This window comes from Hemitrygon akajei, unplaced genomic scaffold (genome assembly GCF_048418815.1).
Source record: "Hemitrygon akajei unplaced genomic scaffold, sHemAka1.3 Scf000052, whole genome shotgun sequence".
Classification (NCBI taxonomy): Eukaryota; Metazoa; Chordata; class Chondrichthyes; order Myliobatiformes; family Dasyatidae; genus Hemitrygon; species Hemitrygon akajei.
Window position 1 is genome coordinate 5,827,481 of NW_027331938.1, and position 15,166 is coordinate 5,842,646.

General features: G+C 44.0%; 1 protein-coding gene and 1 long non-coding RNA gene across 2 annotated transcripts in view; both read right to left on the bottom strand.

Annotated features, from left to right (window-relative positions):
- Positions 1-15,166, bottom strand: part of LOC140721222 (uncharacterized) — a 188,490-nt gene that overhangs the window by 62,997 nt on the left and 110,327 nt on the right. The gene's annotated exons all lie outside the window — the stretch shown is intronic.
- Positions 4,571-8,501, bottom strand: LOC140721228 (uncharacterized). Its single transcript, XR_012097343.1, has 3 exons — positions 8,331-8,501; positions 6,837-6,933; positions 4,571-4,849 (listed from the first exon to the last, which is right to left on the bottom strand). It is a non-coding gene; the product is annotated as an uncharacterized lncRNA (long non-coding RNA).

The following is a 15,166-nucleotide window of genomic DNA, read 5'->3' on the forward strand; positions in this document are numbered from 1 at the left end:
TATTTAGCCTAGGAGTAGTGAATCTGCAGAATCCATTGGAACTGACAGCTGTGGAGACCAGGTCATTGAGTATATTTAAAACAGGTGTTGGTATCTTCTTGACTCGTCTGGTCAGCAAAGTTCACTGGGAGAAGGCAGGAGAATGGGGTTGAGAGGGATAGTAAATCACCCATGATGTAATGGCGGAGCAGAATCGATGGGCCTAATGGCCAATTGTGTTCTGATGCCTTATGGTCTCATGATGTATAAAGACAAAAGAAGATTAAGAAATGTCAGTGCGGCTATCTTATAATGGAGATGGTTACTGCCTGACACTCATACCGTAAAATGGTAATGACTTCCTGAATGCAGGCATGGGCTTCATGATTAACTGAGGAATTATGAATTAAACATTGAATAGTCTTCAAGCAACATACACCTATGATGGAATTAAGGTTACTGAATATGGATGGGCTTAGGACATCGCTCTGAGAAATAAGAGAGGCAGGGTTTAAGGGTAAGCACAACATTGTGGGCTGAAGGGCCTGTACTGTGCTGTACTGTTCTATGTTCTATGTTCTGTGTCCCGGATTTGAATGATTGATCTCCTAGAACAGATATCAGTAGGGAATAATGGACAATAATTATGAAATAAATCAGCATAATTCCCTGATGGTCCACTGCACTGTGAAATAATCCCTCAGTTTCACTGCTACCAGGTCTGAGGAGTTACAGTTGTGAAAGAAATTTAACCAGTAAAGCAGATGTCTCCAGATGATGAATTTATAGATCAGCGTCATATTTACAGATTACCTCTTGCCTTTGGATGATGCCTGTGAGATTCATTACAGACAGTGCCAATGAATCCCAACGAGAACAGAGTTACTCACGGGTGTAACACACTTGATTTTCTAATACCACTCATGGCTGAATAGGTCAGATCTAGGACAAGACAATCACTGTTTGTGAGCTCCAAGGAGAGCGACCTGAAATGGTGTGTCCCTGTCTCTCATTAGTCAGATATTCAGCAAGTTAGCAGTTTTTTTTTTGTTTGCCCCTTCCCTTTCAGGAAATCCTGTTGATCTTCTTCCCTTTCAGGACAACCTGTTGATTTTTTGGGATCATGAGATATCAGCTAGTCACCAGATTTATTTTATGTTTTGTGCTTTCTTCTGCCCTTTTAGTTCAAACTATTGATTTTTGTGGTCATAAGATATCTGCTTTGTGCGTGATCTTTCACATCTAATCAATCTCAGAGATTTTCGAGGAAGTTACCAGGAAAGTTGATGAAGGCAAGGTTGTGGATATTGTCTACATGGACTTCAGCACGGTACAGGATCAACAGGTGTACCTTGTACACCTACAAGGTCCCGTACAGGACGTCGGTCTAGAAGATTCAGTTGCTTAGCATTCAAGATAAAGTAGTAAACTGGATTAGACACTAACTTTTTGGAAAGAATCCGGAGTGTCACTATAGACTGTTGCATTTCTGTTTGGCGCCTGTAACTTGTGCAGTGTCACGGGAATCGGTGCTGTGCCTGTTGTTGTTTGTCATCTATATCAATGATCTGGATGAAATTATGGTTAAGAGCATCTGCAAATTTGCTGATGACTCCAACATTGGGAAGGTACAGTTGACAAAGAGGTAGATTACAAGAGCTTGCAGTGAGGTCTGGACCAACCGGAGAATGGGTTTAAAAAGGGCCGATGCAATTTAATGCAGACAGGTGCAAGATGTTGCACTTTGGATGGACCAATCAGGGTAGATCTTACACAGCGACCGGTAGAATAAAGTGATTTGGGAATACAGGTGCATAAGCCATTGAAAGTGGCAGCAAATGTTGATAGGCTCTGAAAGTAAGTTTCTTAGCACATTATCCTTGGTAATCGAAAATATCGTGTACGATATGATGTTGTATAAGACATTGGAGAGGCCTAATTTGGATATTATGTGCAGTTCTGCACACCTACCTGCAGGACAGATGGAAATGTTTGAAAGAGTACAGAAAAAAAAAAACATTACAAGGATGTTACCTGGACTGGAAGACCTAAGTTATAAGAAAAGAGTGAACTGATTAGGACTTTATTCATTGGGACATGAAAGATTGAGCGGAGATTTGATAGAAGTATACACAATTACATAGGGATATAGATGGGATAAATGCAAGCAGGCATTTTGTACTGAGGTAAAGAGGTAATACAACAAGAGGTTATCACTAAAGGGTGAAAGGTGAAAAGTTCAAAGGGTACAAAGGTGAAACCGGTTTACTCAGAGGGTGGAGAGAGTGCAAAACTAGCTAGCAGGGCAAGTAGTGCAAGTGGTTAAGAGAATTCTGAACAGATGCTTGCGTAATGAGCGTATAGAGCGCCATGGCCCGGTGCAGGTCAATGGGAATAAGTAGATTCTGTAGTCTGGCATGCAATAGATGGGCCAAAAGGCCTGATTCTGCACTGTACTTTGCTGTGACTATGACAAGTCAGCCACACATTGTTTGGGAACTCACGGAACCAAGACAAGCTGTGGTTAGCTGGTTTCCCTCCCTCAGGTACCGCAGTGAAGCCGGTTGGCCCAATTGACAGTTTAATGCTCATCCTGGATTAATGAGATGAGGTGAAGCTACCCGACGGTTCAGCCAAGATTTGAAATTAGTTTCAGACCGAATGCCTTTTGGAAGTCCAGATATGCAGCCACTGCTCTTACTTCACACTGATAAATACAGCAGGTGGTACAAGAAAAGGTGATGCTAAACCTGCAGTTCCCAGTGCTCCCCACCTTAAATACTGAAACCAGATCTGCGAGAGACAAGTCAGAGATCAAAGCCTCCATTCCCAAGTCGATCTCCTAAAACGTGCAGGAGATTAATGTTGATCACTATTCCCTTTGATACCAGCAGATCAGTGACAATACACGAACTGCACTCACCTCATTTTCTTCTCTACTGAAATGTCCCTCCTTTGTCAACATCCAACCGAGTCTCTCAACCTTTTCTTCAATTGCTTGTTTGAGTCTGTCCCTGTAGAACTTTGTCAGTTGGTACAGTCGATATTCCTCCCCCTGTGCCAGGAGGTCAGAGATTGTAAACTCTGGCTCTGTGAATATAAAAAGGAAAATGTAGGCTTGAACTCAGATATCCCTCGTCTCCACCGCTCTTACCCAACTCAACAAAAAACCGTGTCTTGAACCTGCCTCCAGATACAAAATTGGATTAATTCTCCATCTCCAAGACCATCACACTGAGCAGGGAGTCCCCCTATGGCTGTGTGCACAGACCACTGCTGTTCACTCTGCTGACCCACGACTGTGCTGCAACACACAGCAAGAACGACGAGTCAGCTTACAGAGAGGAGGTGCAGCGGCTAATGGACTGGTGCAGAGCCAACAGCCTGTCTCTGAATGTAAACAAAACAAATTTCTTGGTGTTCATCTAGCGGAGAATCTCACCTGGTCCCTCAACACCAGCTCCATAGCAAAGAAAGCCCAGCAGCGTCTCCACTTTCTGCGAAGGCTGAGAAAAGTCCATCTCCCACCCCCCATCCTCATCACATTCTAAGGTGGTTGTATTGAGAGCATCCTGAGCAGCTGCACCACTGCCTGGTTCGGAAATTGCATCATCTCGGATCGCAAGACCCTGCAGCGTATAGTTAGGTCAGCTGAGAAGATCATCGGGGTCTCTCTTCCCGCCATTACGGCCATTTACACCACACGCTGCATCGGTAAAGCAAACAGCATTATAAAGGATCCATGCACCCCTCATACAATCTCTTCTCCCTCCTGCCATCTGGGAACATGTACCGAAGCATTCGGGGTCTCACGACCAGACTATGTAACAGTTTCTTCCCCCAAGCTGTCAGACTCCGCAATACCCAGTGCCTGGCCTGACACCGTACTGCCCGATTGTCAGGTATATTATTTATTGTAATGTCTGCACTGTTTTGTGCACTTTATGCAGTCCTAGATAGGTGTGTAGTTCAGTGTAGTTGTTGTGTGTTTTTTTTTCTTTTCCTCTGTTGTTTTTTACGTAGTTCATCTAGTTTTTGTAATGTGTCATGTAACACCATGGTCCTGAAAAACGACTCATTTTTACTATGTACTGTATCAGCAGTTATGGTCGAAATGGCAATAAAAAAGTGACTTGACTTGACTTGAATCTAACACTTGCCTTAAAGCCTACCCAGCAATGTTCTAGGCATTACGTAATAGAAGGACCACATTTAATATAAACCAGTCCATCCCCCATCAGACCCATTCACCTATTTAAATTTGGATGGGCATAAATGTTGGGACTGTCGGTAATATTCGCTTCCCAGAGATACTCTCTCCATCCTGGCGAATACATTTCCCCTGATACACATCCCGGAAACACTCTCCTCATCTGGACAGCTGCATTTCCTCCAATTCACATCCTGGAAATCCTCAGAGCAGGTAGTACATTTCCTGTAGTGGGGTAACGGCTGCCCAGTGCACCACATGTACCACACCCACACATTTTCCCTCTCCTCTGACCAACCCTCCAACAAGGCCTCACCTTTACCCTCCACCCTGCCGCATTCTGTCAGCACATCACACTCATATTTCACTCACCCGCTCCTTCTTGGGGACTTGACAGTTTTGTGTTCAATGAGCTTCCGAGCTGACAGGCAGTCGCCTCACTTGTGCCGGTTCCAGGGTCCGGATCGGTGTCTCTGACGTCACTGTCTCTGGGCTGAATTTTCTTCTCCGCCTCTAGGGCCGGACCGCATTCCATTGGGACATCGCTCTCAATCTGACCCTGCTTTCGTACCTTGCTTCCCGTGTCCAGATCATCTTCGCTCGATGATCCGCCTGGTAAAAACCTCTTCAGTCGTTTCGCTACTCGTTTCCATTTCCTACCTGAAATAAGTGATGAATTGCAGGTTATACAAGTATGATTTAGATCTGAGCAAAACTGATTCAGACTGCAATGGAACTGAGACTCAGGCTGACCAGATTTGGAGTGGAACTGTGCTGGGCAATGTGAACCGTACATCCTGTCAGGTGAACATCCCGATAAGCCGGTGACTGGACACATTTACTCCCAGTAAAATAGCAGGATAGGCACAGTAATAATAATCACAGCATTTGAATGCACGGATGACCACGGGATCATAATACACTGGTGTCCGGTGATACTGGGAAATATCACTGTGATTATCTTCCACAAGCTAAAATCTCCCTCGGTCACTAACTGTCCAGTAGTCTGTGTCACACAAAGACCAGCAACGGGATTACACGTGGTCCAGTCTGCTGGATCACACATTCTCCAGTTGCTTTGTCACACGAGGGGCTGGAGACTGGACAAGGGGACTGGAGTTGCTTTCTCCAGTCCCCTTGGTCACAGACTGACCATTCCCTTGAGACGCACGTCCTCCAGTCCCCTGGGTCGCAGGCTGACCATTCCCTTGCGATCTATGCTGACCTCTCCTCTGGTTCCCATCTTATCCCCCACCTGCTGATCATCATGTAACAACTATGCATGTCATTGGCAAATTCTTGGTTATAGAGCTTTGTGTGTAGTTGCAGTTGCTAATCTATAGGATGGAGGTGATGAAGCTGGAAAGTGTGAAGTGAAGAATGAACACTACGGTACTGGGCTAGGGTGTTGTTTTTTGTGTTATATGGTTGGGCTGGGGCAGCTTGCCCTGGAGCTCAGGAGCTTGAAGGGAAACCTTACACAGACACACACACAGACAATAATCAGGGGTGCAGATAGGGTAGATGGTCACAGTCTTTTTGCCCGGGTAAGGGAGTCTGAGACTCGAGGGCAGAGATTTAAAAGGGACCAAAGGGGCATTTTTCAACGTGGTTGTTGATGGGTATAAAGTACAGGCATCCGGAGGAGGCCGCAAACACAAATAAAATTACAAAATTGAGAGCATGTGGGCAGGAAAAAGGGGAGAAGAAGTTTACTCGGGAAATTTGGGAAAACTGCAGGAAAATGGGACATTTAGATCAGCATGAATTATATGGGCCGAAGGACCCTTTTCCAGGCTGGAGCATCGTTTTTATTCCAGCTGGAATCTCAGATTTGAGCACAATCACAATGTCTACAGGTGACAGTGACATTTGGTCATTGGTTATGCCGGGTTTCCCAGCCAAGATCCTAGGAATTTAAATTCAGGTAGAAGATCATATCAAGAGGGAAATATTTAGAAACTCAGGTTCACCATTTCTCCACATCCCAGACATTCACTGGGGTATTAAAACTCCGAAGCAGATCACAAATGTATCTACAATGAGCTGCCTCCTGTTCCTCAGCCATTCCCAGCACCGGCAATGATCTCCGCTCCGCTACAGAAAACAGATTTCGGTGACACCCCTCCTCCTTTGCGTAGCAGGCAAGAAAAACCAGGGGGGAGTTGGTAGCTTTCCTTCCAAAACCTGAAATGCTGTGTTATCATAGAATCTCGGAAATCCCGGAAATGCTCCTATCATCTGCTTCTGAATTTTATAAATGAAAGTTGAAGATGTCTTACTCCTCAGGGCCTGTCTGGAGGTGAAACGGACCCTGACCCTGAACATTCACATAAACGACAAGATCGCTGTTACATTCCTGTCTGTGTTTCACTCACGACCACATGATTCAGGAGTCCCTGCTCCTTTCACTCAGCTGAAGCTTTGTATGATGAGCGGAGTGATTCGACCATTACTGGTGTCAGGTCCCTGCGCTGGAACTGTTGGGTTGCTCAATTACTCAAGGCTGCTTTACCAGTGGGATAAATGACACTGCTGGATGAAACTTTTCTATGCCCTGTTAAAACCTCTGTCAGTTTTTTTTTTCATCTGAACTATTGTGTACAAACACGACAAAAGTTTAATTCAAAGATCCCTGTGATCATACCTTTGTCCATTCTGATTCTGACTGGCGATTGTTGATTGTCGTCGTCTTGTTTACACTTTGGTCGCTCTGCAGGCCAGCGCCACCTGCTGGTGAGGCTCTAAATTTCACAACAAGCAGACTGTGAGTCAGAGAGTTCGACTACTTTGCAAATATGACAGTATTTCCATCCCCTGTAGCATTTGGCATGGGGACCAAACATTCCCTGTTAGTAACCACTTCCACACCATATCTGTCCACTGATACCTGGCGCATCTACTGACAGAGTCACAGAGCAATAAAATGCAAATTCAGAGCGTTCAGCCCAACGAGACAATGCCAACCACAGTGCCCACTGAGATGGTCACAATTTCCTGTAATGGGACCATCTCCCTTCTGGCCTCTTCACTCCATCTACACACCCCAACTGCTTTTTGAATTATGCAACTGCACCTGGCTCATCCACTTCCTCTGGCTGTTTCCTCCACATGATCCCCAACATCTGCATGAATCCGCTGCTGATCAGATTGGCTTTGCAATCTCTTTACCAGCCCCTGTCCATTTAGATCCCCTAGATGCTACGATAATCTTCTCTGTGAACAGCAACTACTAATGTTGTGCATTCTGCGAACTTACCAGTCAAGTAATCCTTGTGCAACCGCATCCAAATCATTGCTATAAAATAACGAATATCAAAGGTCCCAATTTGTAGCCTCACGGCACACCGCTAATTACTCACCTCCATTGCGAGGAGAAACCTTCAACCAGCACTCTTTGCTTGCTACCTTGAAGCTAATTTTGAATACATCCAATTTGCTCTCTCTGGTCAGCATGGGACCTAATCATCGGGGCCAAGCTGTCATGTAACACTTTGTCAAAGGCTTTGCTGAAGTCCTATGCACAACATCCATGGGAACATAACTTTGAATTCCCACCTCTGCTTAATGTCACGTTCACAGGTTCTGACAATGTAATTAGCAGAAAAGTACTTGATGAGGCCAAGGTATGTCAATGTAAATTATGGGTTGCCATGTGCTAGTTCGGACTGAATAAAATGCAGTGTTGGGATATTTTGCTTTATAAATGGTCTGTTCTCAGCAGAGGCCTACGCGACGATATATTCGAGGGTAAGTATATCACTGCAGATTGCAATAGCCAATGGGATCAAGGGCATGTTGCTGCAGTTCATGGTAATTCCACATTTCTACAATCATTACAACACGACACACTTGGGGCTTCTTATAAAGGGATGACATTGTCAACGCATTTTAAAATGATTATAACGTAACAAGGAAACATCAGAACTGACCAAAAGCTACTTCAGATGATGCAGCACCTTCAAATGAGCAAAGGCTGAGAGAATGTGAGTGACTGTAAAGAGCTGGGCTTCTGAAAGCACATTACCAGACCTGGAGTGATTGCAACTTGCTCTGACCGAGGCATTCCACCTATTTCCTACCTTCCTTTGTACAGATATGTAATGTTTACAGGACCAGTTTTCGAGTGAATGGGACTCACCAGACTTTCTCCTGACTGAATCAATGAAAACTCTGAGTCAGAGGGTTCTCTTCAGTTGGTACTCTCAGTCCTCGGGCTGGTTCACTTGTCGCTGTTCCCTCGTTCTCATTCGTGGCTTCTTTCCAGCTGTGGGCTTTTCTTCCAATAAATCTCTCACCGCAGGTCTAACTTTAACCAGAGAGATAATGAAGCACATTAACAATACAAAGAAAAACATATTTCTGCTCAATTTTTTCAAAAGCTAATCTCACTGAAATTTAAACGCTGAAGACAAATAAAAGAATCTCATGGAACAAATCTGTAATTGTCCCTCACATGTCACAAATCCTGATACGGGATACGAAGGACTCATCATTCAGTCATGATAAGATATCAGAGTAGAATGAAGTGATTCAGTCCATCGAGTCTCCTCCATCATTCAATCATGGCTGATTTTTTTTCGCCCCAATGCCATTTTCCTGCGTCCTCTTATAAAGTGCTGGAAACTCGGTACAGCAGATTGCATCTGTGGAACAAGACACTGTGGAAGACCCAGTATCAGAACTGGGATTATCCAGGATGATGCGTGATATGCTGAACGCTTAATTGCGCAATTTGGCCCAGATCTCATCCTTGTTCATACCTATAATGGGGGAGGTACTACACACAGTGTTCTGAAAATATAGTAAAAGTGATTATCGGGGCATTAATAGTGATCTTTCGAGAAACGAAAACGAAAAACTCTTGAATTTATAGTAAATGGACCATCTAGTTATTCGCGGCTCAATATTAGTTCTATATTGTTAAGCACCTGAGCATCTTTGCCTCACAGTATGCTCCCACGGACAAGGCGAAATTATTATTAATTTTTCTTGCGTTATTCATTACTATTTCCTGGATACCTGAGAGGCTCCCGGTGAAACTGTTTTGTCCACTCTATTGACTTTTAACATGTCCTCTATAACAGGAAGCACGATAATGTACCATATTCAATCGTGATTAATATGCATAGAATGTAACGTGGTTCGGTCTCCAATGTTCCCTCTAATTACTATTTTTGCAGCTGCATGGATCAGCCATTGCTCTGAGCCGGAAATTTTCACACGGACTGAGAAAAGCACAACATCGTAGATGTGTCCTCTTTTGTAAAATGCATCCATTAATATTTTAGGATGAAGACAGACAAGAGAAAAAATAAAATTCTTTTGATTTTAATTACTAATTAAAGGATAGGATAAAAAATGCAGTACAACAAAGAAAAACGTTCAGGTTTCATAAACGTTTGTCCGACAGTGTTTAATTCCATCTGCGCTGCAGCAAAGGCTCCGTTCGTGGGAGCATTTTGGTTCTGCAGACGCGCAGTTTAGAGGGAACAGTGACGGGTCTCTCTCTCCAGATTATCCCCACCTTATAACAGTGTTTTGTCCACTGCCTTGACAGTGACAGGCTGTTGTTACAAACATGCAAATCATCAACAATCATGCCCAGATCTCATCCGTGTTCATATTCGAGATGGGTGAGGGTTTGCCTAAATGGGAAATGCACTAAATGGACTCTTTGTTAGGTACAACTCTATACCAGCTCATTAATGCGAATCTGTTAATCGTCTGTTTGCAGCTCAAAGCACAAACACATGCAGATATGGTCAACAGGTTCAGTTGTTATTCAGGCCAAACATCTGAAGAGGAAATAAATGTGATGTAAGTGACGTTGACCGTGGAGTGATGGCTGGTGCCAGACCGGGTGGTCTGAGTGTTACGGAAACTGATCAGCAGCTTGGATTCTCAAGTATAAATCTCTCGGTTTTCTGAGAATGGTCCGGAATCAAACCAAAGGAAAATCCAGTGAACAGCGATTCTAAAGGCCGCGTTAATGAGAGAGCTCAGTAAGATTGAGCAGACTGATTAAATCCGACAGGAAAGCGGCAGGAACTGAAAGTTCCTGCAACTCCTGAACTCCAACAGCGGAGTGCAAGAGAGCGTCACTGAGCACCGAACATAGAATGTGGACGGGGTGGAGCCGCAGTAAACCCCGAGCATTCACTCAGTGTCACATCATTAGGTACAGGGGTACATAAAAACGTACCCCCTGAGTGTAGACTTCCATACTTTTATCAACTGTCAGTGAGATTTATTACAGGAATTTTTATCCTAAATATCACTGCTAGATATATAAAGTTTTTGTTAAAAAAAAAACACAAACAGAATAAAACACACATATTCGTTAATCCACGCAACCCTAAGGACAATATTGAACTGATAGAAACAATAGCATTACTAGGGTGACCAGTGGGCGTAATAAAGCACCATAGCATTTCCCCTATGATCCTGTCCTTACCTGGTGCTGGACTCCTGATTCTGTTTCCACCGAATCCGAACATCTGAATTTTATGGCTCTACCAGTAAGTGAACAGACTCTGAGCAATGTTCAATTGATAACACGCTCATAAACCTGAACTTCAGTCTATTCAGCATGTAACGCCACACTCTGTTCCACAACGCTTGTGTTAAACCACATAAAAGCTTAATTTGCATGAACAAGTCACTCTTACAAGCGGTCTGAACCAGAATTGATACTACAGTGCAAGCGGTGCAGTAATTTCCTCTCTCCAGAATACTTGATCTGCTCTGGAGAGGAATCGCAACCCGCATCCTGGTCCGGTTGGGTTGGCGTCGTCACTTCAATTTATTGTACCAGTTAGGGCCAGTTTATTGTCAGATTATAAACTCCAGCGACAGCTCAGGGCAAAGATCGCTGTGGGTTTATCGCACAAAGACAGCAGAAGGAAGGGCGCTCTCAACTCTGATGGAATATTATGTATTTGGAATAATGTTCTCTTTTGAACAGGAGGAATTCCTTTTCTCCAGATTTTACTGTGACCCCTCTGCCTGGAGCAGACTTCAAGGTCACCCCGTTTATAATGAGCCATCTTTAACAGTAATCCGCAGTTGGACCATTGCAGTAATGGGCCGACTGGAGAGCAGCTGTCCCGAGATAACCATCTCCCAGAGATAACAACCGGTCAAAGTCCACAGCAAGATGTGGATGCCCTTCTCCTTCAGCTTATTGCTCACTTTCTGGAAACAAGTTGCCACATCAGAGTAGCAATCATATGGAATTATCATCATATCCCGCTGGCGAATTTGCCTGGCAACCCGTTCACTTCACACATACATCCACCAACGTAGCATTTATTTTAAAGGAACTTGTACCGTTCCTCGTCAGAGAACGATGGGTAAAAACATTAATTTCACTGCGTTTCTTCTCTGTCAGAGTGTGCTGCTGGTATGTTGAATTAGTAACAGGGCATTCGCCCCCTCAGTCCTGTTCCGTCATTCTCTATGATCACAGGGGACCGTGATCTCAGTGACACATCCCTGCGACAGTCTGCAACACTTCACTCCCTTGCCTGTCAAGAATCTCTCCGCTGCGGAATTAAACTCACAGAAAATAATCCCTGCTTCTCGTTTCCTTTGAGGAAGAGAATTCCAAACACACACAATTTCCACCACATAGAGTGTGGAATTAGTAACAGGACATTCACCCCCTCAGTCCTGTTCCGCCATTCTCTATGATCACAGCTGGACTGAGATCTCAGTGACACGTCCCTGCGACCGTCTGCAACACTTCACTCCCTTGCCTGTCCAGAATCTGTGCCCTGCGGAATTTAAAACATTGAAAAAACTAAACCCTGCTTCTCATTTCCTTTGAAAAAAGTTCCACCTCATAAAAATAACCTCATCTATCTTCACCTGTTTCAGCTTCCCCTGGAACAGCAACTGATAGTATTGATATGGTAGAAAATCTAGAAATACTTGCCGTGACAAGTGGGCTTATTGAAACACAATAACACAGCCCAGTACAGTCCCTGTTCTTACCTGGTGCTGGACTCCTGAGTCTGGTTTCAGTGAATCCGAGTATCGGAATTTTATGTCCCTACCAGTAAGTGAACACACCCTGAGCAATGTTCAGTTGATAACACGCTCATAAACCAGAACTTCAGTCTATTCAGCATGTAACGGCACCCCTTGTTCCACAACGCTTGTAGTGAAAAACGCAAAAACTCGTTTCTAGCCTGTGGTTCGAGCCAGAAGTACGACTTCACTGCCCGATGCAATGATTACCTTTCTCTCGAAAATTTGATCTGCTCCAGGGAGGGAGCACAACCCGTATCCTGGTTCGGTTCTGTTGGTGTCGTCCCTTTGATTTATTGTTCGCCTTGGGACCAGTTTATTGCCGGGTTATAAACTCCAGGTACAGCTCAGGACAAAGATCGCTGTGGGTTTATTGCACAGAGAGAGCAGAAGGAAGGGCGATTGTAAAATATTATGCATTTTGTGTCATTTATATATATTTTTTTCCTTTTGAACACTGTGCATTCCCTAAGTTTGTCCCAGCTGCCTGGAGCTGACTTGAAGTTCAACCTGTTTAGAAAGAACCATTTTTAACAGAAGTCCGCAGTTGGTCCATTACAATAATGGGCCGATTGTGGAGCAACTGTCCCGAGATAACCATCTCCCAGAGATACCAACCGGTCAAAGTCAACAGCGAGATATGAACGCCCTTCCCCTTCAGTTTATTGTTCACTTACTGGAAACAGGTTACCATGCCAACGTAGAATCATATGAAATAAGCTTAATTCATTTATGTAACCACTGGCGGATAAAATCTCCTCACTTTCATCTAAATGACAGCGAATACAATCAACTCCCCGTCTTTATCGAGTTCCAGCGAACACAGAGTAGAGGTCAGCATTGAAGCGGACGGGTAACAGCAGCAGATGCTCCCGGACATGCACTCAGTGGCCACATTATTTGGTACAGTAGGTACATAGTAAAGCGCCCACTGAGTGTAGAATTTGCTATTTTGGTCTACGGTTAGTGAGAATTATCACATTATTTGTTAATATAAATACCACTGTCAGATCTACCTCGTCTTCGCTGAAAAAACACATACAGAATAATCGAGCGCGCAGATCCGTAAATCCGCGCGATTTCAATGGTAATACTGATATGGTAGAAATATTAGAAATACTGCCGTTAGAAGTAGGCTTATTAAAACACCATAACATTGCCGAAAACAGTCCATGTTCCTACCTGATGCAGGACTCCTGATTCTGTTTCCAGCGAATCCGAACATCTAAATTTTATTGGCCCTAACAGTAACTGAACACACCCTGAGCAATGTTCAGTTGATAACACGCTCATAAACCTGAACTCCAGTCTATTCAGCATGTAACGCCACACCCTGTTCCACAACGCTTGTGTTAAACCACACAAAGACTCACCTTGCTTGAATGAGTCTTTCTAACTTGTGGTCCGAACTAGAATTAATACTTCAGTGCGCGACATTTTACCACCTCCAGAGAGGAATCATAACCCGCATCCTGGTTCCGTTCGGTTGGTGCCGTCGCTTTGAGTTATTGTTCACCGTGGGACCAGTTTATTGTCAGATTATAAACCCCAGCGACAGCTCAGGGCAAAGATCGCTGTGGGTTTATTGCACAGAGTGAGCAGAAGCAAGGGCGCTGTCAACACTGATGAAATATTATGCATTTGGAATAATGTTCTCTTTTGATCAACGGACATTCCCTTTCTCCAGATTTAACTGTGCCCCCGTAGCCTGGACCTGCACTGATTTAAGTTGGCCCATTTAAAAGCCATCTTTAGCAGTTGCCCGCAGTTGTTACCTTTGGGTAATGGGCAATTGGGAAGCGGTTGTGGCGAGATTACCATCTCCCAGAGATAACTACAGGTCAAAGTCGACAGCAAGATACGGATGCCCTTCTCCTTCAGTTTATTGTTCACTCACTGGAAACAAATTGCAGGATCACAGCGCCATCATATGAAATTTAGACCATTTCCTGCTGGTGAATTTGCCTGATATCGCATTTACTTTACACATACAGCAACCGTTTTTCATCAGTGAGTGATGGAAGAACTCGAAAAATTAAACTCGCTGGGTCTCTTATTTGTCAGAGGTTGTTGCTGGCATATTGAATTAGTAGCAGGATATTGGGCTATTTTTATTTGAAGAAATAACAGTCGGGTCAGAGAGAGGTGAATAAGTTGATGTTAGGTACTTGGATTTTCGAAAGGCCTTTGACAATGTGCCACACTCGAGGCTGCTTAGCAAGCTAGGAGCCCATGGTATTACAGGAAGAATTCCAGCATGGATAAATCAGTGCCTGATTAGAAGGAGGTCTTATGGTCTGGCAGTGGGAAGACATGTTTTGTCAGTTCTGAAAACGAGTTGAATGTACCATAACCTTCAGACTAAATCGGAAAACCATTCTAGGGTATTTGAAATGTCAGAAGCAGCGGAGATGTGATCGCTATAGGGAGAAGCACTGTCGACGTTCCCGGCCGAGACCCTTCGTCAGGTAATTCCAAATTACCCGGTGATTAACAGATGTGAGACACGTAACAGGCGTCGACATTCAGCAAGTCATTGTATTCAGAGGAACAACTGTCATGGGCCTGTGGCCTTATGAAACAGATAAACAGTCTACAAATTCTCATTGACACGATGTCTGACGCCGAATAAGTAAATCTCGCCCGTATTCGGTCTCACCAACTTTATTTCCTTCTGTTTGCAAAGGTAATCCACATGAATTGTGTATTGTTTCCTCAGATGACGTCACTGGTGAATAGAAGAGGACGGTTGACAGGGAATTCACACATGAGAAGGACAACCATCGTTGAAGAAGCCACCTCTCAAAACATCTCTTACTTTTTATGTGTGTAGAGGGTTTCGTATGTCACTGCGTATGTTAATCAAAATGGCTTCTTTGTTATGTAACTGCAGAGAGAGAGCTTTCTCTGGCAGCTAGTTTGGGTTATAGTTACTGACCATGA